Source organism: Pinus tabuliformis, chromosome 7 (assembly GCF_031772625.1).
Source record: "Pinus tabuliformis cultivar Carrire ecotype Pingquan chromosome 7, CPIR1, whole genome shotgun sequence".
Classification (NCBI taxonomy): Eukaryota; Viridiplantae; Streptophyta; class Pinopsida; order Pinales; family Pinaceae; genus Pinus; species Pinus tabuliformis.
The window spans coordinates 349140773-349165996 of record NC_142293.1 but is presented as its reverse complement, the minus strand read 5'-3'; the positions used below and the strand labels follow the sequence as shown (position 1 = coordinate 349165996).

Here is a 25224-nt window from a genome sequence, read left to right as displayed (position 1 = left end):
TATTTTGAGTATGAGGAAATCGATGAGGATAGGAGAGTCAAGTTTGTTATGACAAGGTTGAAAGGCCATGCTACACTATGGTGGGACAATGTACAGGCTAAAAGAAGGAAGAAGGACAAACCATTGATCAAGAGCTGGGATAGAATGGTGACAAAGATGAAGAGTAAGTTCTTTCTAAAGGATTACCAGCTAACTCTTTACAAACAGATGCAAAATATTAAAAAAAAAGATAATGACAGTGAGAGAATACACCGAAGAGTGTTACAAGGTGAATTTGAGAGCAGGCTATGTAGAAGATACCCTGGAAAAGACAGAAAGTTATATCAATGGTTTGATGCTAGATATTCAAGATGAAATCAACATACTTTCTCCAAGGACAATAGAGGAAGCATATCAGTGCGCTTTGAAGGAAGAAGAAAAGATAGCTAGGAAGCAAAGCTCTGGCAAAGGATGTGGTTTTTCCAAAGGGAAAGGACAGACAAATGGAAGAGGAAAGTTTCATGCACAAAATAATGATGAAGGCAACTCAAATCAGCAAGGGCAGTCAGAGAAAGAAGGTGGCAGCAAAGGAGGAAGACCTTACCAGAGAGGTATAGGTAGAGGAAGAGGCAGAGAGACTGCCTACCAGTGTTACAAATGTAACAATTGGGTCACCGATATTTTGAATGTTGTGAGAATGACAATACGGGACAGCGAGGTACATACATAGCTCAAACTGAAGCAGTAGAGGCACAAGTACCTGAGGTAGAGAATGTGACAGAGACTGGAGAGGTGTTGATGATGCACAAAGTCCTTTTAAAACCAGCAAAGGAGACTGCTGAACCAGTTCAAAGGAAATCCTTATTCAAGATAATGTGTAAGGAAAAAGGAAAATGCTGCAAATTGGTGATTGACAATGGAAGTACAGACAATCTAGTTTCCCAAGAAATGGTGGAAAAATTGGGATTGAAAAAGATTAAGCACCCCACACCTTATAAGGTATCATGGTTGCAAAAAGGATACCAATTGTTGGTGCATGAACAAAGTGAAGTTGAGTTTCAGATAGGCAGGTATAAAGATAAGGTGCTCTGTGATGTAATGCCAATGGATGCTTGTCACATTCTTTTGGGTCGACCATGGTTGTTTGATAGGAAGGCAACACATGATGGAGAGAGAAATTGTTATACATTTGAAAAGGATGGCATCAAGCACACTCTTGTACCATTGAAAGAGAAAGGTACAACTAAAACAAGCATCCCAAAAGCACTGCTACTTAGTGGAAAATAATTTCTACAACAGATGGAAGAAGAATAGGTAAGCTATGCAGTGATTTGCAAGCCAAAGGTAGTACTTCTGCACACCGAAATTGTAGATTTACCTCTTGAAGTTTAGGAGTTGTTGCATGAGTTTCATGATATTGTAGTTGATGAATTGCCAAGTGAGTTGCCACCCAAAAGAAGCATCAGTCATCACATAGACTTGATACGGGAGAAAGTCTTCTGAACAAGGTTGCATATCGAATGACACCCAAAGAGAATGAGGAAGTGAGGAAGCAAGTCCAAGAATTGTTGGACAAAGGACTAATAAGAGAAAGTTTGAGTCCATGTGTTGTACCTACAGTATTAAGTCCAAAGAAGGGTGGAGAATGGAGAATGTGCACTGACTCTAGAGCAATCAACAAGATCACCATTTGTTATAGGTTTCCATTGCCACGGATGGATGATATGATGGATTTCTTGGGTGGAGCAACTTACTTCTCAAAGATTGAACTAAAAATTGGTTATCATCAAATTCAGATCAGAGAAGGAGACGAGTGGAAGACAACTTTCAAGACCATTGAAGGCTTGTACGAGTGGATGGTCATGCCATTTGATTTGTCAAATGCACCCAGTACCTTTATGTGGCTAATGAATTAAGTATTGAAGGAATTCATTGGTAAGTTTGTCATTGTTTACTTGGATGACATTTTAATTTTCAGTCGAACTAAAGAAGAGCACTTAAGACATCTAAAGTATGTTTTAGAGAGATTGTAGAAAGAAAATCTATTGATTAACATGAAGTCTTCTTTTATGAAGAGTGAACTTGTATACTTGGGTTTTGTCATTTCTAAGGATGGCTTGAAAATGGATCCGAAAAAGATAGAGGCAATTGTAAATTGGCCCTCACCTAAGAATATTTTTGAGGTGAGAAGTTTTCATGGTTTAGCCAACTTCTACAAAAAAATTATCAAGAATTTTAGTGGCATTTGTGCACCTATCATTGACACCATCAAGAAGAATAGGCATCCATTTTATTGGACAACAACAGCAAAAAAAAAAAAACTATTGAAGAAGAATATCATTGAGAAGCCGGTGTTGAAGTTGTCAGACATCAATCAGCCCTTTCAAGTGAGATGTGATGCTAATGGGACAGCCATTGGAGTTGTACTGAGCCAAGTAGATAAGCTCATTTCATATTTCAGTGAGAAGTTAAATGAGTCAAAACATAAATGCTCTTCCTATGACAAAGAATTTTATGCAGTGGTTCAAGCTTTGAAGCATTGGAGGAATTACTTGATGCCTAACGAGTTTGTTCTATACACGGATAATTCTAGATTAAAATAAATTATGCAGCAACATAAGTTAAATCATAAACATGCAAAGTGGGTGGAGTTCCTTCAAAGTTTTACTTTTGTTTCGAAGCACATTAGTGGGAAGGAAAATAAGGTTGTCGATACCTTGAGGAGGAGATTCTTAATCATGCAGTAAAGTAAAATACAAATTTTAGGCTTTGATTATTTGAAGGATGTATATGACATTGATGTTGATTTTAAAGAAGCTTCCGCAGTGTGTAAAAATCCAATCAACAGGGACAGCAGTCCATGGAAAAAGTTTATGTTGCCAGATGGGCTATTGTTCAAGAACAATCAGCTATGTATTCCCAATTGCTCAATGCAAGAAAACTTTTTCAAGAAAATCATAATGGCGGGTTGGCTGGACACTTTGGTGTTGAGAAAACACTTGGGCAATTGAGTCACTTCTATTTTTGGCCTAAGATGAAGGCAGATGTACAAAGGTATGTGAGTAAGTGCAGGGTATGTCAACATGCAAAAGGGAGAAGTCAGAATACTGGACTATACATGCCATTACCCATTCCTAACAGACCTTGGGATTTAGTGAGTATGGACTTTGTTCTAGGTTTACCGAGAACTCAATGAGGTAATGATTCAATCCTTGTAGTTGTGGATAGATTTACTAAGATGGCTCATTTTATTTCATGTTTCAAAACTAGTGATGCTACCCAAGTGGCTAATTTGTTTTTTGATGAGATTGTTCGGTTGCATGGTTTTCCAAAAAGTATAATCTTTGACAGGGACACAAAATTCATCAGACATTTCTAGAGAACCTTGTGGAAGAAACTTGGCACTAAGCTAAATTTTAGCTCAACCTATCATCCACAGTCTAATGGGAAAACAGAGGTTGTAAATAGGAGTTTGGGTAATTTGTTGAGGAGTTTAGTAGGTGACCGACCAAAGCAGTAGGATCATGTGCTAACCCAGGCTGAGTTTGCTTATAATGACACACCAAATAGGAGCACGGGAAAGAGTCCATTTCAGATCTTGTATGGAATGCATCCGAGGGTAATTTGTGAGCTAAGAGACTTTGAAAATCTTGAGCATAGAAGTGTTGATGGAGAGGATTTTGCAACAGCCATGAATGAGTTTCACGAGCTAGTAAAATAAAGATTACAAGATACAAACAATAGCTACAAGTAATGAGAAAATGTACACAGGAAAGAGGTAAACTTTGAAGTGGGAGATATGGTCCTAGCTCACCTAAGAAAAGAGAGGTTTCCAAGGGGAGAATATAACAAATTGAAAATGAAGAAGATAGGACCTTGTAAGGTCCTCCGCAAGTTTTCAGTGAATTCTTATGAGCTGGAGTTACCTCCAGAATTTGGCATTTCAACCATTTTTAATGTAGCAGATTTGTATCCCTACACATTTGGTGATGCGGATCAAGCTTCTAGGAATATTGACCAGGATGAAGGAAAGGAAAAACAGTGGTTGAAGCAAATGCTTGTGGCAAAGAGTTTAGAGGTTGAACAGATTTTGGATACACATGTTGCCAAGAAGACCAGAAGGAAAGAATACTTGGAATATCTTGTGAAGTGGAAAGACCATCCGATGGAGGATTCTACTTGGATGGATGAAGCAACACTATAGAAAGTAGGTCATTCTATAGAAGATCTTATGAGCAGGAGCTCATAGAATTTTATTTAAAAAAAAACAAACAAACAAACAAAAATTCAACTATTGAAGAAGAAGATCACTAAGATGCCAGTGTTGAAGTTGTCAGACTTCAATCAGCCCTTTCAAGTGAGATGTGATGCTAGTGGGACAGCCATTGGAGCTGTACTGAGCCAAGGAGATAAGCTCGTTTCATATTTTAGTGAGAAGTTAAATGAGTCAAAACATAAATACTCTTCCTACGACAAAAAAATTTATGTGATGGTTCAAGTTTTGAAGCATTGGAGGCATTACTTTATGCCTAATGAGTTTGTTCTATACAAGAATAATTATGATTTAAAATACATTATGCAACAACATAAGTTAAATCATAAACATTCAAAGTGGGTGGAGTTCCTTCAAAGTTTCACTTTTGTTTTGAAACACATTAGTGGGAAGGCAAATAAGATTGTCGATGCCTTGAGGAGGAGATTCTTAATCATGTAGGAAAGTCAAATACAAATTTTAGGCTTTGATTATTTAAAGGACTTATATGACATTGATGTTGATTTCAAAGAAGCTTCTGCAGCATGTAAAAATCCAGTCAATAGGGACAGCAGTCCATGGAAAGAGTTTATGTTGCGGGATGGGCTATTGTTCAATAACAATCAGCTATGTATTCCCAATTGCTCAATGTAGGAAAACTTGGCCCAAGAAAAGCATAATGGCGGGTTGGCAGGACACTTTGGTGTTGAGAAAACTTTTGGGAAGCTGAGTCACTTCTATTTTTGGCCTAAGATGCAGACAGATGTACAAAGGTACTTGAGTAAGTGCAGGGTATGTCAACATGCGAAAGGGAGAAGTTAGAATACTGGACTATACATTCCATTACCCATTCCTAACAGACATTGGGATTCAGTGAGTATGGAATTTGTTCTGGGTTTACCGAGAACTCAATGAGGTAATTATTCAATCCTTGTAGTTTTGGATAGATTTACTAAGATGGCTCATTTTATTTGTGTTTCAAAACTAGTGATGCTACCCATGTGGCTAATTTATTTTTTAATGAGATTGTTCGGTTGCATGGTTTTCCAAAAAGTATAATCTCTAACAGGGACACAAGATTCACCGAACATTTTTGGAGAACCTTGTGGAAGAAACTTGGCATTAAGCTAAATTTTAGCTCAACCTATCATTCATAGTCAGATGGGAAAACAGAGGTTGTAAACAGGAGTTTGGGTAATTTGTTGAGGAGTTTAGTAGGTGACCGACCAAAGCAGTGGGATCATGTGCTAGCCTAGGCTGAGTTTGCATATAATAACTCACCAAATGGGTGCACGAGAAAGATTCCATTTCAGATATTGTACAGCATGCATCTTAGGGGAATTTGTGAGCTAAGAGACTTGGGAAAGCTTGAGCATAGAAGTGTTGATGGAGAGGCTTTTGCAACAACCATGAGTGAGTTTCACGAGCTAGTAAAATAAAGATTATAAGATACAAACAATAGCACTAATCAACGAGCAAATGTACACAGGAAAGAGGTAAACTTTGAAGTGGGAGATATGGTCCTAGCTCACCTAAGAAAATAGAGGTTTCCAAGGGGAGAATACAACAAATTGAAAATGAAGAAGATAGGACCTTGTAAGGTCCTCCGCTAGTTTTCAATGAATTCTTATGAGCTGGAGTTACCTCCAAAAATTGGCATTTCAACCAGTTTTAATGTAGCATATTTGTATCCCTACATAGTTGGTGATGTGGATCAAGCTTCTAGGAATCTTGACTAGGATGAAGGAAGGGAACAATAGTGACTGAAGCAAAGGCTTGTGGCAAAGAGTTTAGAGGCTGAACAGATTTTGGATACACATGTTGCCAAGAAGACCAAAAGGAAAGAATACTTGGAATATCTTATGAAGTGGAAAGACCGTCCAATGGAGGATTCTACTTGGATGGATGAAGCAACACTACAGAAAGCAGGTCATTCTATAGAAGATCTTATGAGCAGGAGCTCATAAAATTTTATTTAAAAAAAAAAAACAAACAAACAAAAATTCAACTATTGAAGAAGACGATCACTGAGAATCCAGTGTTGAAGTTTTCAGACTTCAATGAGCCCTTTCAAGTGAGATGTGATGCTAGTGGGACAACCATTGGAGTTGTATTGAGCCAAGGAAATAAGCTTGTTTCATATTTCAATGAGAAGTTAAATGAGTCAAAACAGAAATATTCTTCCTACGACAAAGACTTTTATGCAGTGGTTCAAGCTTTGAAGCATTGGAGACATTACTTGATGCCTAACGAGTTTGTTCTATACATGGATAATTCTGCATTAAAATACATTATGCAACAACATAAGTTAAATCATAAACATGCAAAGTGGGTGGAGTTCCTTCAAAATTTCACTTTTGTTTTGAAGCACATTAGCAGGAAGGCAAATAAGGTTGTAGATGCCTTGAGGAGGAGATTCTTAATCATGCAGGAAAGTCAAATACAAATTTTAGGCTTTGATTATTTGAAGGACTTATATGACATTGATGTTGATTTTAAAGAAGCTTTTGCAGCATGTAAAAATCTAGTCAATAGGGACAACAATCCATGGAAATATTTTATGTTGCGGGATGGGCTATTGTTCAATAACAAGCATCTATGTATTCCCAATTGCTCAATGCAAGACAACTTGGTCCAAGAAAAGCATAATGGCGGGTTGGCTAGACACTTTGGTGTTGAGAAAACACTTGGGCCGCTGAGTCACTTTTATTTTTGGCCTAAGATGAAGGTAGATGTACAATGGTACGTGAGTAAGGGCAGGGTATGTCAACATGTGAAAGGGAGAAGTTAGAATACTGGACTATACATGATATTACCCATTCCCAACAGACCTTGGGATTTGGTGAGTATGGACTTTGTTCTGGGTTTACCGAGAACTCAACGAGGTAATGATTCAATCCTTGTAGTTGTGGATATATTTACTAAGATGGCTCATTTTATTTCGTGTTTCAAAACTAGTGATGCTACCCATGTGGCTAATTTATTTTTTGATGAGATTGTTTGGTTGCATGGTTTGCCAAAAAGTATAATCTCTGACAGGGACACAAGATTCACCAGACATTTCTGGAGAACCTTGTGGAAGAAACTTGGCACTAAGCTAAATTTTAGCTCAACCTATCATCCACAGTCTGATGGGAAAATAGAGGTTGTAAACAGGAGTTTGGGTAATTTGTTGAGGAGTTTAGTAGGTGACCGACCAAAGCAGTGGGATCATGTGCTAGCCCAGGCTGAGTTTTCATATAATGACTCACCAAATAGGAGCACGGGAAATATTCCATTTCAGATCTTGTACAGCATGCATCCGAGGGGAATTTGTGAGCTAAGAGACTTGGGAAAGCTTGAGCATAGAAGTGTTGATGGAGAGGATTTTGCAACAGCCATGAGTGAGTTGCACGAGCAAGTAAAATAAAGATTACAAGATACAAACAATAGCTACAAGAAACGAGCAAATGTACACAGGAAAGAGGTAAACTTTGAAGTGGGAGATATGGTCCTAGCTCACCTACGAAAAGAGAGGTTTCCAAGAGGAGAATATAACAAATTGAAATGAAGAATATATGACCTTGTAAGGTCCTCCACAAGTTTTCAGTGAATTCTTATGCGCTGGAGTTACCTCCAGAATTTGTCATTTCAACCATTTTTAATGTAGCAGATTTGTATCCCTACATAGTTGGTGATGCGGATCAAGCTTCTAGGAATCTAGACCAGGATGAAGGAAAGGAACAATAGTAGCTGAAGCAAATGCTTGTGGAAAAGAGTTTAGAGGTTGAACAGATTTTGGATACATGTGTTGCCAAGAAGACCAGAAGGAAAGAATACTTGGAATATCTTGTGAAGTGGAAAGACAGTCCGATGGAGGATTCTACTTGGATGGATGAAGCAACACTATAGAAAGCAGGTCATTCTATAGAAGATCTTATGAGTAGGAGCTCATAGAATTTTTCTTGGGGAGTCTGATGCAGGTGCAATAGGCCAAGGACATAAAAATGATAAGTTATTAAAGTCAAACCAAGAGCCTAGCAATGTGATGGATTGATCACATGTCAAGGCTAGAACATTTTAAAGTTTATTTTTGAAAAAGTTTTTGATATTCCGTTAAGATTAGTTAGGAATATCTAGTTAAAAGAAATGATTTTATAGTTAATAGGTAGTTAGGGCTAAGGGAAATCGGTTCACATCCATGAACTCATTTCTTAGATAGTGGATTTTTAATTTTGGAGGAGAGGAGGAACATTTTTTGGGTTCTGGAAATTTTGGTGTGAGATTGAAGTTAATTGAACAGCATTTCTTAGACCAGTGGTTTTTTGCATCAGCAAATCGAATCTGTAAGTGTGTGTGATACAGTTATTTGCATATGTGTTTGTGAGGTTTATGAAACATAATTAATATCTAGATATTGAAATTGATTTGGTCTTTAAATTGTTGTGTTGAATGAGGAATTCTTGCACTACATTTTCTTTGTTATTTACATGTAAATGAGAACCTGGAGAATCATATTTCAGTGATTATTTTAATCCAGTACTTTTGCATCCAAGATTGTGTATTGGAAAGAGTCATTTTACATTTCAGATTCGAGAATACAAAGCACTCTGTATCAAGCAAAAAGAAGAAAGAAAATTTGTAAAGGAAAACTGTCACCAATTTTGCGGGTCAATTTCGGATCAAAAGAAAACGAATTTCGAAATTATGGCATCTTGGTTTTGTGCAGAGAAAGGTCTATTTGGTTACCCATGAGCAATTTCCCAAAAAGACCCTTCGTTTGGGTGTTACGAAGGGATCTTTAAACTGTGTTTTTACAAACTGCATATTTGAAAAAAAAACAATGTTGTTCCTCCTGTAACAGCACTCTAGTTTGTTGTGAGAGTCTGTAACAGCAACGTAGTTTGCTAAGAGAGCCTGTAACAGCACTATACTTTTCTGTGAGAGTCTGTAACAGCACTGTAGCCTGTTGAGAGAGCCTGTAACAGCACTATATTTTGTTGTGAGATTCTGTAACAGCACTGTAGTTTGTTGTGAGAGCCTGTAACAGCACTATAGTTTGCTGAGAGAGTTTTTCATAGCGTTGTAGTTTGCTGAAAGAGCCTATAACAGCACTGTAGTTTGTTGTGAGAGAAAATAATTTTTGTTCATCCTGTGAAAACATTGTGGTTTGCTGAGATAATGGCCATCATTTAAGGCTATGGAAAACAGAGGAGCCTAATTTGTTGGTGTGAAGGGCCCCATGTCATCATGGTTGATGACCAATAATCCTACATTCAATTAAAAAAACACATAAGGAAATCACAATATGTAATGTTAAGAATAAATTTTATTTCAGAATGCTTGACCTTCAAGCTATTCTGCCAACTAAGACTACATCCTATATGTTGAATCTTTGAGTGGGAGAAGGGGTTATTTGGGTGAGAAGGGAAGAAAAATGATGCTTATATTTCACTGAGAAGCATAGAGTTGAATTGGAAAGAAACCTACCCATTGTTGCATAGTAAAATCCTAACTGGTGAAGCTAACTGAATGTTGGTTTTCTCTTCGAGTTTTAAAGATATTTCATGTCATAATGTATATTTTTTTTTTGTTAAGTATTTTATCGCGTTAACCTACATTTGTGTTTTATTTTTCTATTGTAGGTATTTAATGGTTTCTATATAAACAGTTATTAGTGTTTAGTAGTTAATGAGTTGGTAACTAAGTGATGCTTATAGTGTGGAGGGTTTGTTTTATTTTACAATGTTTAATAGTTTCCATCTATCTCAATAGCTCTTTATCTTCCATTGAGTGATGCCAAAGATGGGAAATCAATAGTTCCCATTCCAAAGCTACTATTATTAAAATAAACTAGGAGTTTCTAAGTTTGTTTTCATAGACGTTGTGGGGTTTCTCTCACTTCCATAATCGATCTTGAATTGTTGAATCATTATTTAATTCATGCTCTCTAGAGGTTGTATCTCCTCTTTGAGCCACATCCACTCACTAACTAGTGTCTACACCTTTCCCACAAGTCGTACATTATATTAATAAAATCAAAAAACTATATAATATATAATATATTAATGTATTTAATAAATGTTAAATGTTTACTATGTGAAAATCTTCATAAGATATGGTTTTATTGTAATATATATATATATATATATATATATATATATATATATATATATATATATATATATATATATATATATATATATATATATATATATATATAGATATACAATGATCAATATAACCTGACATAATATAACACCCATCAATTATTTAACACGCGGCCATAATATTATTTCAAATTTTGACCCATTATATATATATATATAAATACACGGTCAATATAACCTGACATAATATAACGCTCGACCATAATATTATTTCCAATTCCAACCCATAATATTATTTCATTGGCTTGTGATTGTGTTCTTCATGAGCCTGACGCCATAAACCCTAATCAACACCCCCGACTCATGGGGGCTTCACTCAATGAACCTATAACATGTAATGTGTGTTCGTGGCATACTAAACAATACCCTTATTTTGACTACATATTGGAAAATTCCTCTAAAAATCACATTATTTAACCCCCTACCGATACGAACCCAATACACCCTCCCAATTTAAGAAACCCCTACTTTCACTAGATATTGTAGGTATCTATTTTTTCATTAACATTTTTTATACCCCTTTATATTCTTTTAATAACATGGAGCTCCATTTTTTATACCTGCCAATATAAAAATCCTTTACCCCATATTATATGCTTAATATATTATGTCATTTTATCCTCAATATATATCCCCCAGTATGAATGCATGTAATATAGTATTTCTCCTCTAGTAAATCCCCTTGTGGACTGCATGTTTCCTCCATAGCTGTCCTCCGCAGGCCATTTTCCAAAAACCTTGATCAACACACCATCGGGCCAAAATTGAACCATATAACCCTTAACATGGGAAGCTAGCTCTCGATGGGAAGAAGATTCAGATTTTCGAGCACCAAGAGGTCATTAGGAGAGCACCAAGATGAAAGCTAGAGGTAAGTCTAAACTCTATTATGTTTTTTCTAAGCCTCATTTATATGAATTTCAACATATTCATCATCTCTAATTTCTAACATTTCCTCTTCGTAAAGTATCTTGAATGGATTTGTGGTGTTTGCCATATGTGTCACCGCATTCGACACATTCTTTTGCCTGAAAATCAAAATTGGTCGATTCTCAAGTTTTTTCAACCTAATTCATCCCCAATTCGATGAATTTTAAATCAAACTCTAGCCTGATCTCAAACTTGAACAACAAGGTGAATAAAGTTGTCTTTATCTACATAGGTTCATTGAAATTTGATGTTATGCACGACCACCTTCACATAAAAAAGGAAAATAAATTCCAAGGAAGGAAGACCTTTTTTCATATATAACCTTATTCCTATGTCAATAACACAATAAAGTGGTCCATAAACTACACAGGAATTTCTCTTCACCCCTACTTAACTTAGTCCCTTCCATACCCCTTTTACACATAGTGTAAGTTTCTCCTTTTGAAAATCAAAGGAATTTATTCCTTTACCCTCCGAGGGAAAGGAAGGTTGTTGCAGTTGTAATAAGTAATGTTCCACCTCACTCTTTCATAATTTATAATTAGGCCTAGCCACTATACAGAAATGGAAATATAATTCAACAAATTATAAAAATAAAACCCTAGTCATCCACTCCTTGTGGTTTCGTTTTCCAAGTCTCGAGCCCATTTCCTACTGGAATCACTATTTTCCTTAGACCAAAACCCTTAGACATTAGTCTTCACTACAATCTCTATAGTTAGGATCCAGTAAAGGTGGTTAGTCCATGTCATGAGACACACGAGGAACATTGAACCCGATGTCCAACAATCTCCCCCCCAGCGTGAGTCAGGTGAGTTTGGAATTCAAGACATGTTGCTTGAATACCACTTGTTGGAATCATGATTTTCATTAGACCAAAACTTGTAGGCATTAATCTCTTCTACAATCACTAGAGTTAGGATCCACGAGAAATGGTTAGTCCATGTTGCGAAACACATGAGGAGTAATAAACCCAATGTCTAACATTTCCACCCAATTCTAAATTTGTTCCTTTGTGATGTGCGTAAACACTAGAGCCCTGACATGGTTTTCTTCCTTTACCCGATGTCAATTTTCTTCCTCCAACCAATGGAGATTTCCTTTCATCTTTCCCTACTTAATCTAGAGTCGTATCTAAGCATTGTTCATGGGTTAATAAATTTAATGGATTAATTCATGATTCCACATCCTCCATTTTTCTTCCAAAATTATCTCGCTATAATAAACCGACGTTAATGGCAAAAATAAACCTATACATGTCAAACCTCTATAGATATCATCACTGCAAATGATAAACTTGACCAACCACTACAAGAGGTGACTTGGTCCACAAAACTCTTCCAGCACTCATATGAACTTGCCCCCCTTAGGAAAAAACTTGGCCAGCAAAGAGAAACACTCCCAAATATTTTATATGACACTCGTAGACCTGAATACAAGAGGAACTCAACCCTTCTAATAGTGGTAGACTCGTCCAGCAAGAACAATGAAGATTCAACCAATTCTTTGGCTTAGAATCTTGTCATCTTTAATAGGTATGCACATCTTTTCCAAGAATTATGAACAACCTAACCTGTAACCTTTTTAATGGACTCCTTCCTGACATCAATTACGAACTACTGCACTTTTCCGTCAAGGGTTTTGGAAAATTAAAGTGCGAGTTCAATATCTGATCTTGAAATTTTTCAAGGAACCCAAGCCACCCAACCTCAACAAATAAATCTCTTACTATGGAATTAACATTGGTGGTTTCAAAATTTTCTAGCTCTCTTTTATTAATGGCCCCTCCAATGTTTGTATGTAGATAAACTTGTAATGGTAACTTGGTTCATATGCAATGGAAGCCCTATTATTAATAATCCTCTCTTGTCTACATAATTATTGAAGTATTAGGGTGGGATCATATCATAATTTCAGGTATGGAGGTTGTATCATCCCACACCTTCAGACTGTATATTAGATGTCTGTGAAATGATGATTGTTAGTTGTTATTGAATGGTCTTATGAAGTAATCATTCATTTCATTATTTTTTAAAATAGGGTACAAAACTACCAAGTAACTCATGCTATATGATAACCATAATTTTGTTATATAGGGTATGCTATAGAATAACCAAAATTATTTATATGTTGGGAGTATCGTTAACACCTTTATAATGCTACCAAATTCCCTTTTGGTTAGTGAAATATTTTAATGAACTGTTGCTAAGTGTTTTTAAAAGAGAAATTATTCATGCTTCTAATATTTTTAGGGATTATGTAGGGTGTCAAAATATATCACTAATATTTCATAACTTTAAAATGGATTCAAAATGAAAAGATTCAATGACTTTTATATTTATAAAAAAAATAATTAAGTAGCATCAAGGTGCTCTTTTTTATGTACTTCTAATTTTCTTTGGATTTGTTAAGGTGAGGGTAAAGTTTTGTTTGAGGGAAAAAAATACATTTTTTCTTAGGATTTTAAGCACCTTGAAATAAGGCTTTAAGTATTTTTCTATCCTACAATAATAATTTACACTTAGGTGAGCCTAGAAAATGTTACAAATGTCTAGCCATATCTCTTATTGAAATCCCATCAAGGAAAAGTGCACTACTGCAAAACATCCTCCAATCACATCAACATCATAAGAGAAGGCAACAAGAGAAAAGTGTTAAGTCTATCCAATCAGCAAGTATGTCCTCACCACATATCAACACAAGAGGAACATATAGAACACTGCTCCTAGTAACACATTGATATCATAACAACAACACACCAAGTCACTAGGAAACTCCAACAACATCATGAAACGCCTACCTCCCAACACCATCTTCATCTAACCCTTTGGTGGGATAGACCCATCATCGAAGAACTAGGTGTAGCACATCCAAGATAAGCATATATACCAAACCACACCATAATGAGATAGCATGCTCTAGGATACTAGCAAATATGCAACCAAGGGGTGATCAATAAAGAAAGAATATGTGAGAAGGCCACCAAACCAATAAGCATAATCATCCAACCATGGCTTGAGACTCCCCTCACCAAATAAATCCATCAAATGATTCAATTCAATGAGGATAAGGGATTCCATGAAGACAAGTCTCCCCATGTTAGTCCAATGCTCCAAGATACCAGCTACAAATCTTTATCAATATGATGAAAATCACAATTTGGAACCTGATGCAATATAAGGCGAAACAGGGTGGACAAAATTGTTCTTGCTTTTGTATTGTTATTTTCTAAGATTTATTTTTGTAGAAACCGAGCAAGTGTGATCTAGGCTTGCATGGAGGTATCATTTTTTTGTTTAAAATTAGTATCGACAAAAAGGTTTTTTTATTTTGAAAAAAAAAACATGGTAAAATATTGGTTGTTGAAATATTTTAATAAATTGTTACTGGGTGTTTCTTCATGCTTTTAACCTTTTTAAAGATTACATAGGGTGTCAAAAAATATATCACTAATATTTCATAACTTTAAAAGGGATTCAAAATGAACAAATTCAATGACTTTTATATTCATCAAAAAAATAATTAAGTGGCATCAAGAATGCTCTTTTTTATGTACTTCTCATTGTGCTTTGGATTTGTTAAGGTGAGGGAAGAGTTGAGTTTGAGGGATAAATTTACTTTTTTCTTAGGATTTTAAGCACCTTGAAATAAGGATTTAAGTTTTTTTATGTCCTACAATAATAATTTCCACTTAGGTGAGCCTAGAAAATGTTATAAATTTCAAGTCATATCTCCTAGGGAAACCCCACCAAGGAAAAGTGCATTACCACAAAACATCCTCCAACCACATCAACATCATAAGAGAAGGAAACAAGAGAAATGTGTTAATTCTATCCAATCATTAGATATTTCCTCACCATATATTAATACAATAGGAATGTATAGAACACCACTCCTAGTAACACACTGATATCATAACAACAACACACTAGGTCACTAGGAAACTCCAACAACATCATGAAACATGCACCTCCCAACACGATCTTCATATAAACTGTTGGTGGGCTAAACCCATCATCAAAGAACTAGGTGTAGCACATCATAGATAAGAATATACACCAAACATCAAAATGAGATAACATTCTCTAGGATACTAGAAAATATGCAACCGAGGGGTGATCAATAAAGAAAGAATATGTGAGAAGGCCATCAAACTAGTAAGCACAATCATCCAACCATGGATTGAGACTCCCCACACCAAATAAATCCATCAAATGATTCAATGCAATGAGGAGAAGGGGTTCCATGAAGATGAGTCTCCCCAAGTTAGTCCAATGCTCCAAGATATCAGTTACAAATCTTTATCAATATGATGAAAATCACAATTTGGAACCTCATACAATATAAGGTCTAACAGGGAGGACAAAATTGTTCCTGCTTTTTTTATTGTTATTTTCCAAGAGCTCTTTTTGTAGAAATGGAGCAAGTGTGGTCTAGGCTTGCATGGAGGTATCATTTTTTTTGTTACTTTAAATTTTTTATAGACAAGAAGGCTTTTTTATTATAAAAAAAGCATGGTAAAATATACAAGCAAGTTGAAGAAATTTAATGGAAGGAGTTTTCATACATGGAAGTCAAACTATTGTAGCACTCAATGCACATTATGTATGTAGTATAGTAAATGGAAAAATAATTATACCAACAATGTGTGGTAAATTAATTGACTGGATATTAAGAGATGAGAAAGAAGTTATAGGTTTAGGAGTGGATCTAATAGACAACTTCATCACCTTGATCCATCTAAAAGTTAAAATGAAATTTGGGAGCAATTAAATAGGGTACTTGGATGACAAGCTTAGAATAAAAAATTCATTTTAAAAGAGAAAATACTTGGATTTAAGATGGTCAAGTAGAGTCAATGTCTAGTCATGTTAATTCTTCAAAGACATTACTACAGCTACATGAAGTGGCCATTAAAGTTGAAAAAAATAATGCTAAGGCAATGTTATTAAACAACTTACCCTTATATCACAATAATATTTTATTCACACTCATTCACATCCCATTACAATCCTTGGGATCCATGATTTTTTCTTATGGCAAGGAGAAACCTAAGAATGGTGAAAAAGATACTAAGGAATTTCTTTGTTTTCTTCATAAAAGGGAAATCAAAGAAAAAAATGGGCAAAGGAAAAGGGAAGGAAGCATGAAATAACATGTTACCCCCCAACCCCATTGATCCTTTTAGTAACTTACAACTTTGTAATTATTAAACCCCAAACCTTATGCTTCACCCACTATTTTGTAACTCTCATATCCCATACTTTATTTAATAATTAATTTAATTTATATAATAATAAAAAATTATAATCAATATTATTACTAAAGTAAATTTGAAGGATTTATATTAAAATATAAAATTATATACAAATAACAGATAAAATATCATAAATCACTAAGTGTGTAAAAATACAACCTAAACCCCAAACTCCATAGAAAACTCTAAATATCTAAAACTCTAAAACACTAAACCTTACTATTAAAACCCTAAACCCAAAACTTCATCTCCCAAATTTCAAGCCCTAACCCTAAACTAGAAACTTGGAACCTTGAACAGGAATTATGAACCTTAATATCGAGCCCCCAAACCTTAAACCCTAACAATAATCCCTAACCCCTAAATTATGGCCTTTACTCTTAACCTCTATACCTAGTACAAAAGAGGCTACAAAATGATGCCACTAGGATGCTAAAAAAATACAAAAGGATGCTAGAACAATGTGAAATGAACACTAGATAAATACAAAATTAAGGAAAAAGATGAAAACTAGTGGAATTAAGGAAAAAAATGAAAAGTAGTGGAATTATGGAAAAAGATGAAAATTAGTGGAGAATGAGACGCTCAAGATATGTTAAATGTACGCTTCAGTTTAAGAATGGGATGTTTTCCACCATGCTATGATAAATGCCTTAGTAATTCTCCATGACTTATATTTCATAGAATGGAGGGAAAATAAAGTAAAAGGCATATAGAAAGTAAAATTATGATACTCAAAAACATTTCTACAACTGGAAGATGATGAAAGGTGTTGTATGGAAATGTCTTTAGGGTCTGAATGGCTTTCATGGGACAAAATTCTTCTATGGTTGATGGTGTAAAATAAGGTCTTCATTGAAGACAATACAAGTATGAGCTCTTTCTACCATGAAAATGAGGATTATATTAATCACTTATCTCTAAATTGTCATATTTTATTTGAAGGGTAGCCAATGATTAAAGCTTTAAAAGGGGAAAAATGACAATGGGAGGGTAATATTATAGAATAGTTTGTAGATAATTGGTAGGAGGATAAGGAGGTGAGTCTTGATCCCTTTTTACTCCATGTGGTGTTGTTGGATATTTGGGTAGCGCATAGTGATGAAATTTTAAAAAATGTGGTACTTTCATTTGTAATTATTCCATAAGATCCAAATAACCTATTCTTACATTGGTAGGTTCCTAATAGAAGTAAAGAAAGGAATGTTAAACAATCAATGGTGGACAAGTTAACTCCCTGGGTATTTTTATGGCTCTTTAGTAAGAAATTTTCATTAAGGGAATTTTGATCAGGTCAAAAATGGACCTCAAAACAAAAAATGTACTAAAAAAATTAACTTCAAAAGAACCAATAGGATTCAATATGGTATGTCATCCCCAGGGTAAAATATTTTGAAAGAGAAAAGAAGAAAACTACTTTTTAATTGAATTTTCACCTTATCTCCTTGTAGGTTCACTCAAATTTTAATATCAGACACCAATTGGATGTGGAATTACACATCCAATGAGTACCCACTCTGCAAACTTCTAAGTAGATCCACCTCAAAAAAAATTGAATATACATGAAAAAGTGTGGTGTACACATTTTTTGTATTTATTTTCAATTTTTTTCGATGTGGATCTACTTAGAAATATGTAGAGTGAGTAATTTTTGGATGTGGAATTTATTTTTTATCCAACGAGTGTATATTCTTGACATTTGAGTGAACCTACAAGAAGATAATCTAAAAATACAATTAAAAAATTAGATTCATTTCCTTTTCTTTAAAAATTCATAAGTCTTATCATTTTTCTTTTTTTTTCGAAGAAAATGTAGGCAGATCCGCCCAAAGGGATCAGATCCCTCCGACCAAACTAATGATGGCCTAAACCTAAGGGCGTTGAGGATAATTGACCCCATGACATCCTAATGGCGAGGTGTTTAAAAACAGGACCTCAACCAATTGAGCTAACCCTTGAGGCATCTTATCTTATTATTTTAACTATTATTCACTATTTTCCTTACAAGGCCCATTTAAGACCTCAAAATTCCCCTAATGAGGGAGTGTGGAGCTTGAGGTACTAGTTTTTAGTCTCATTGGCTCACCTTTCCAATTTGGTATTGTATGGGATACATGCCGAAAGGATAGACATGAAGGTTTGTACTCCCCACTGGGGATCACCTCAAAGTGGGGTCTTTAGAAGCTCTACGGTATTTGGTGGCTCCAAATTAGTTACTGAGTTATACTAGAAGGAATGTTTTTAGAACATGATCTTGGATCTTCATGGCACATAATCAAGTTATGGGGTTGATATCATGATTTCAAAATGTATATATTCAACATATAAGAGTAACAAATCCTTAAAGCGGTTTATTATTGCAAATTGAGCACTAAGACAAGGAATCATTATTAATGCAATCGATTTGTATCTTTCAATGATCCCTAGGTTTCTTCCAATATAACATTTAATTATATGTTCCTTTTTGTTATTTTCCATCATCAACTACTAGCTCAACTATGGCTTATAATTGTCCTAAATTATTTTTGGATTGAGTATTTAATCTTATCATGTTTAGACTATATTATGATTATTATATATTTACTCATGACAAGTTAATGTCATTTTCTTAATGTATCATTTTGGTTTTCACAAAAAATAATAATAATAATAAAATGAAAATGATAAATTTAAAAAAAAAAACAGTGAACCACAAAATCAAACACAAAATTAACACAAAATTAACTCAAAAGAAAGGCTTAAAAGAAATAGTTAACCAGAAAATCAAACACAAAATTAACTCAAATGAGATGCTAAACAAACACAAAGATACAACACAGAGGATGTCACAATAGACCACAACGATGCAAAATGAAAAACAAAAACACAAATTTAGTATATGTTAAAATATATATATATATATATATATATATATATATATATATATATATATATATATATATATATGCAAAAATGGATATGCAATGGTGCAAAAAAAATACGTGAGATCCCTAATACAAAATATAGATTAAACCAATTAAAGAGGGATAATAATTGGGTGCACAAGGATGCAAACGTATATACGAAAAAAAACATAGGAGTATTGTGCATTATTATTTTATAATTTTCATAAAAGATGATTCAAATAAAGATGTTAGGAGTATTATGCATTACTATTTTATAATTTTCATAAGAGATGATGCAAATATAGATGTTACAAACTTATATTGTAATAGTGGAAATAGTTAAAGCTGAAAACAGAGGTAAGATTTTCACTAATAAATATGTGAACAATTTATTTATGTCTCAAAATATAATGAGAGAAAAACACCATAATAGTTAGATTAAAATGGATTTCTCATACAACTTTAAAGATGGACAATCCTAGTAACAATATATCACCACTTACACCAAATAAAATTGTATATCACCACTTGAACCCAAATAAAATTGTTTCTAATTTTTATGGTTTTAGATAGTGCAATAGCTTCGTGCATCTAGATCACTTAGTGAAAGTATATTAAAGAAGTTGGGGAATGATGAGCTTCCAACCTTTGGGTTGATTTCTTTCTAATCTTTCCATCTCTATGAATCTTTAAATAATAGTTTTTTTGTCCTAATAAATATTTTATCATTATAACTTTTCTTTTGGCCAACCATTGATTATTCATGGTTTCATATAAACTTTTATATACTCTTGTATAATTTCGAAGTGTAGGTTAATTAGGCAATTGTTATATTTATTTAGCTTAATAACATAAATAAACAAGAGGAGCTGCAAGGCAGCTAGTCCCTGCCTAGGGTTGGACGAAAAATATTAGAACTAGACCTAGCAAGACGATTAGGAGTTTCTTAGTAGACTTGGCAGGAGGAATTTATAGCTCATATATATGTTCATGCTGCTTGCTCTATTGCTCTTTTGGAGCTCAGCATTTGTAAAACACAGAGCTTACGCATTTGCCTCCAGTAAGGGCCATATGGAGCAGAGCCGACGTCCGAATAATTATACAACAAGTAATTACCTGCAATTGATGGAGGTCTGCTGGCAAAAAGCAGATCACGAGTCTTCATAAACTCCCTTGCCATATCATGAGAAGAGATGACTAAGACGAGCTTGGAGCCGAAGTAGAGAGAATGAGGGGCCCAAATTTCACGAATTTCTTGCGTTCTTTGTTAGCTTTACGATTTGCCCCTTTGTGTTTTCAACTTAAAATTGTTTGGCTTTATCTATCCCTGCTGGTACTTTCTGCAAGCCCAAAACTTCAACAGATGTTGCAGCATCGCCTGAATTGGCACAATAGGCTTGTGGATGACCTTTTCCAGTTGTGGTTGTAACGGTTGGTTTTTTAGTGAAATTTATATGCTTCTAAATTGGTTCTAAGGATACACGAGACAGAGAAACAAGCAGTGGCTTGCGAATGAAGAGAAAGATCCCCATGTCTACAACCGAGGCAACACAAAACCATATAATGATCAGTCGCTGAAGCTTGTTGCTGAATATTGTGTTAGTGGTATATGCTTCTGAGCTGAGATTTGTCAGCTTGTGAAGGATTTCGTGGCACTGAACTCTGTAGTTACCCCGTTGACATCTCCAATCAAAGAGAATGATGTGATTAACGCTGAATCTGATCATTCTGCCAATGGTAGTCTAAGCCCCACTGCAAATTTACCATTGTTGAGAGATGTTCCTTGGTTTGAAAGACAAGATCTTGATTAAAAAATTGAATCTTTGCTATCTCAAATATGATTTCTCAAACCTTAAATAAAATATTGCAGACAAAGAGTTCAAGCGGAAAACCTTACTGGAGCTTGTTGACTATGTTCAGTATGGAGCAGGCACACTCACAGAAAGAGTTCAGGGGGAGATTGCCAAATGTTTGCTTCAAATCTTTTTTGTTCCTTGCCTCCAGCTTGCCATGAAAGTACAGGATTGGACAAATTTGACCGGGAAGAAGAAGATCCCTGTATGGATCCTGCATGGCCACATTTGCAGATAGTGTATGAACTCTTGCTGCGATATATAATTTCTGCAGATACAGATCCCAGATTAGCCAAGAGGTATATAGACCGCTTCTTTGTACAGCAATTGCTCAACCTATTTGATTCTGAAGACCCTAGAGAGAGAGAGTATGCAAAAATTATATTGCATCGCATTTATGGAAAATATATGATGCATCGACCATTTATAGCAATTAACAACATATTCTATCGATTTATTTATGAAACTAAGAGACACAATGGCATTAGTGAGCTATTGGAAATTTTGGGTAGCATAATAAATGGTTTTGCATCACCTCTAAAAGAGGAACATAAACTCTTTTTAAGCAGAGCTCTTTTGCGTCGGCATAGCCTAAATGCCTTGCTCTCTATCATCAACAACTATCACACTGTATCACTCAGTTTGTGGAAAATGATTTCACATTAGTGGATACTGTTATTAGGGGTCTACTAAGGTATTGGCCTGTCACAAACAGCCAAAAGGAAGTTTTGTTCCTGGGACAACGGGAGGAAGTTCTGGAAATAGCGCAATCTTCTGAATTCCAGTGTTTCATGGTACCTCTGTTTCGGCACATAGGCCGCTGCCTCAATTGCTCACATTTCCAGGTTTGTAATTGAATTTATGTAGGTTGTTTTATTTTTACATATGTACGTGTTATTGCTTGGTATTATGTAACTTATGATTGATATTGTGGATTGATAAGAAACAGTGCAAAATTGAGATTTCTCATTTCTTAATTGATATTGTGGGTTGATAAGAAATAGTGACAAATTGAGATTTCTCATTTTTAAATGGTTCTTAATGTTATGCCGCCGCTCTCTTTTCACTTGACAAAGCCGATTGCAAATATATAAATATAATTGTGATTCCTCTGATTGCAAATGTATAAATAAATTGTTATTTCTAGATTATAATGACATTTAATCTTATTAATGACGAATTAAAAAAATAATGGTAAGACTTAATTATTTTAGATGTGAACAACAATGAAGTATTATAATTTAGTGGCTAACCCACAGAACCATATTGCACACCAGTTCTTGAATCCAGCCACCGAACTATATTGCACGGCACTTCTTGAATCCAGCCACATCACGCAAGGCCAAAGACGCCACGTCACAAAAGAAGGTCCCACCGTCCTGTGCTAGTGTCAAAGCAATAAGGAAGTACGTGGAGAAGCGTAGGGGCACCCACATGATTGTTTTGTCATGATAAACACAGCCACGTATCGCTCATGTTGATATCTCTGTATGGGTTTTGGTTGCGTTCATAGTATCTCTGTATATCTATCATTCCATGAATACTGATATCATTTCTATTTCTATACCAGTAAATGGGCTTGTGTAGGGGCACCCACATGATTGTTTTGTCATGATTGTTTTCTCTTTTCTGAACAATTTGAAAATTTCACTTGAATTTATCATATTATTTTCTCTTTTCTGAATAATTTGAATTTATAATATTATTTTCTCTTTTCTGAACAATTTGAAAATCTCTGTAATTATGAACTCAAAAGGCAGCATAAAAAAGGAAAAAAAGGGAACTGATAACCAACCTGATCAATTGCAGAGGGCTTTTTCCTATGGTGAAAAGTAGAAACCAGTATTGCCAAGGCATGAACATGTTTCATACTATCAAAAAATTGATCCTGCAACATCCTGGCACGCTCATCGGATGTACTAACTAGCACCTCGTTGTTCTTGTTCCAAAGCGTGTTCCCTTGCCTGTACTTCGCGCTGTTGAAGTCAGGCTGCTTTCTCATTGTCTTGATTCTGAGCTACTGGATCATATGATGTAGGTGAGTCTGATTGTTCTGACTTCTACTGTAAGTTGCCTTAAGGTGCCTCCCAGCACTTGCCTATGAGGAAAATCCCATTTAGAAGAAGGAAAAAAAATATAGCTACAGAGGCTGAGGGAAAGGCCGGACTCTATTCCTGATTTAAGGAAGCCTTCGGGGATCTTCTCCTATCTATAAGACGAAGACGCAACAACTCGTCTTATCGTCTGCATCTGCTAATCCTTGCTTGTCAGCTTAACTTCCTTAATGTACTGGGAGAGGAAAAAGGCCTCTAAGCTTCTTTCTTTCTTTTGAGTTTTTTGGTTATATCAAGCAAAGACAGATAAGAATAGATAATATGACTAATCGGTAGTAGCTAACTAGGTGGGTTTGGGTGGTTAGCACCCCCCAGCAAGCAAGCCCATTTACTGGTATAGAAATAGAAATGATATCAGTATTCATGGAACGATAGATATACAGAGATACTATGAACGCAACCAAAACCCATACAGAGATATCAACATGAGCGATACGTGGCTGTGTTTATCATGACAAAACAATCATGTGGGTGCCCCTACGCTTCTCCATGTACTTATTGCTTTGACACTAGCACAGGACGGTGGGACCTTCTTTTGTGACGTGGCGTCTTTGGCCTTGCGTGATGTGGCTAGATTCAAGAAGTGTTGTGCAATATAGTTCGGTGGCTGGATTCAAGAACTGGCATGCAATATGGTTCTGTGGGTTAGCCACTAAATTATAATACTTCATTGTTGTTCACATCTAAAATAATTAAGTCTTACCATTATTTTTTTAATTCATCATTAATAAGATTAAATGTCATTATAATCTATAAATAACAATTTATTTATACATTTGCAATCGGAGGAATCGCAATTATATTTATATATTTGCAATCGGCTTTGTCAAGTGAAAAGAGAGCGGCGGCATAACATTAAGAACCATTTAAAAATGAGAAATCTCAATTTGTCACTATTTCTTATCAACCCACAATATCAATTAAGAAATGAGAAATCTCAATTTTGCACTGTTTCTTATCAATCCACAATATCAATCATAAGTTACATAATACCAAGCAATAACACGTACATATGTAAAAATAAAACAACCTACATAAATTCAATTACAAACCCGGAAATGTGAGCAATTGAGGCAGTGGCCTATGTGCCGAAACAGAGGTACCATGAAACACTAGAATTCAGAAGATTGCGCTATTTCCAGAACTTCCTCCCGTTGTCCTAGGAACAAACTTCTTTTTCACTGTTTGTGACAGGCCAATACCTTAGTAGACCCCTAATAACAGTATCCACTAACGTGAAATCATTTTCCACAAACTGAGTGATACAGTGTGATAGTTGTTGATGATAGAGAGCAAGGCATTTAGGCTATGCCGACGCAAAAGAGCTCTGCTTAAAAAGAGTTTATGTTCCTCTTTTAGAGGTGATGCAAAACCATTTATTATGCTACCCATGAATTTCCAACAGCTCGCTAATGCCATTGTGTCTCTTAGTTTCATAAATAAATCGATAGAATACGTTGTTAATTGCTATAAATGGTCGATGCATCATATATTTTCCATAAATGCGATGCAATATAATTTTTGCATACTCTCTCTCTCTAGGGTCTTCATAATCAAATAGGTTGAGCAATCGTTGTACAAAGAAGTGGTCTATATACCTCTTGGCTAATCTGGGATGTTGTCTATAGAACACAGGTCTACTATAACGGCATAGGTGGTCTCTGCGAGAGGTGATTCTATCTTTCAGAAATGCCAGCACTCGGCGGCTTGATTTTCCATTTGTTCATGGAAGGCATTTCTCCGTGCAGACCTAAGAATGGTCTTATCCGCTACAATCAAAGTACATACAACACAACATCAGCATG

At 35.2% G+C, this 25224-nt stretch overlaps 1 pseudogene; it reads left to right on the top strand.

Moving 5' to 3' along the window:
* Positions 1 to 232: 232 nt before the first annotated feature.
* Positions 233 to 22162, top strand: LOC149247385 (serine/threonine protein phosphatase 2A 57 kDa regulatory subunit B' beta isoform pseudogene; annotated as a pseudogene).
* The last annotated feature ends 3062 nt before the right edge of the window (positions 22163 to 25224 follow it).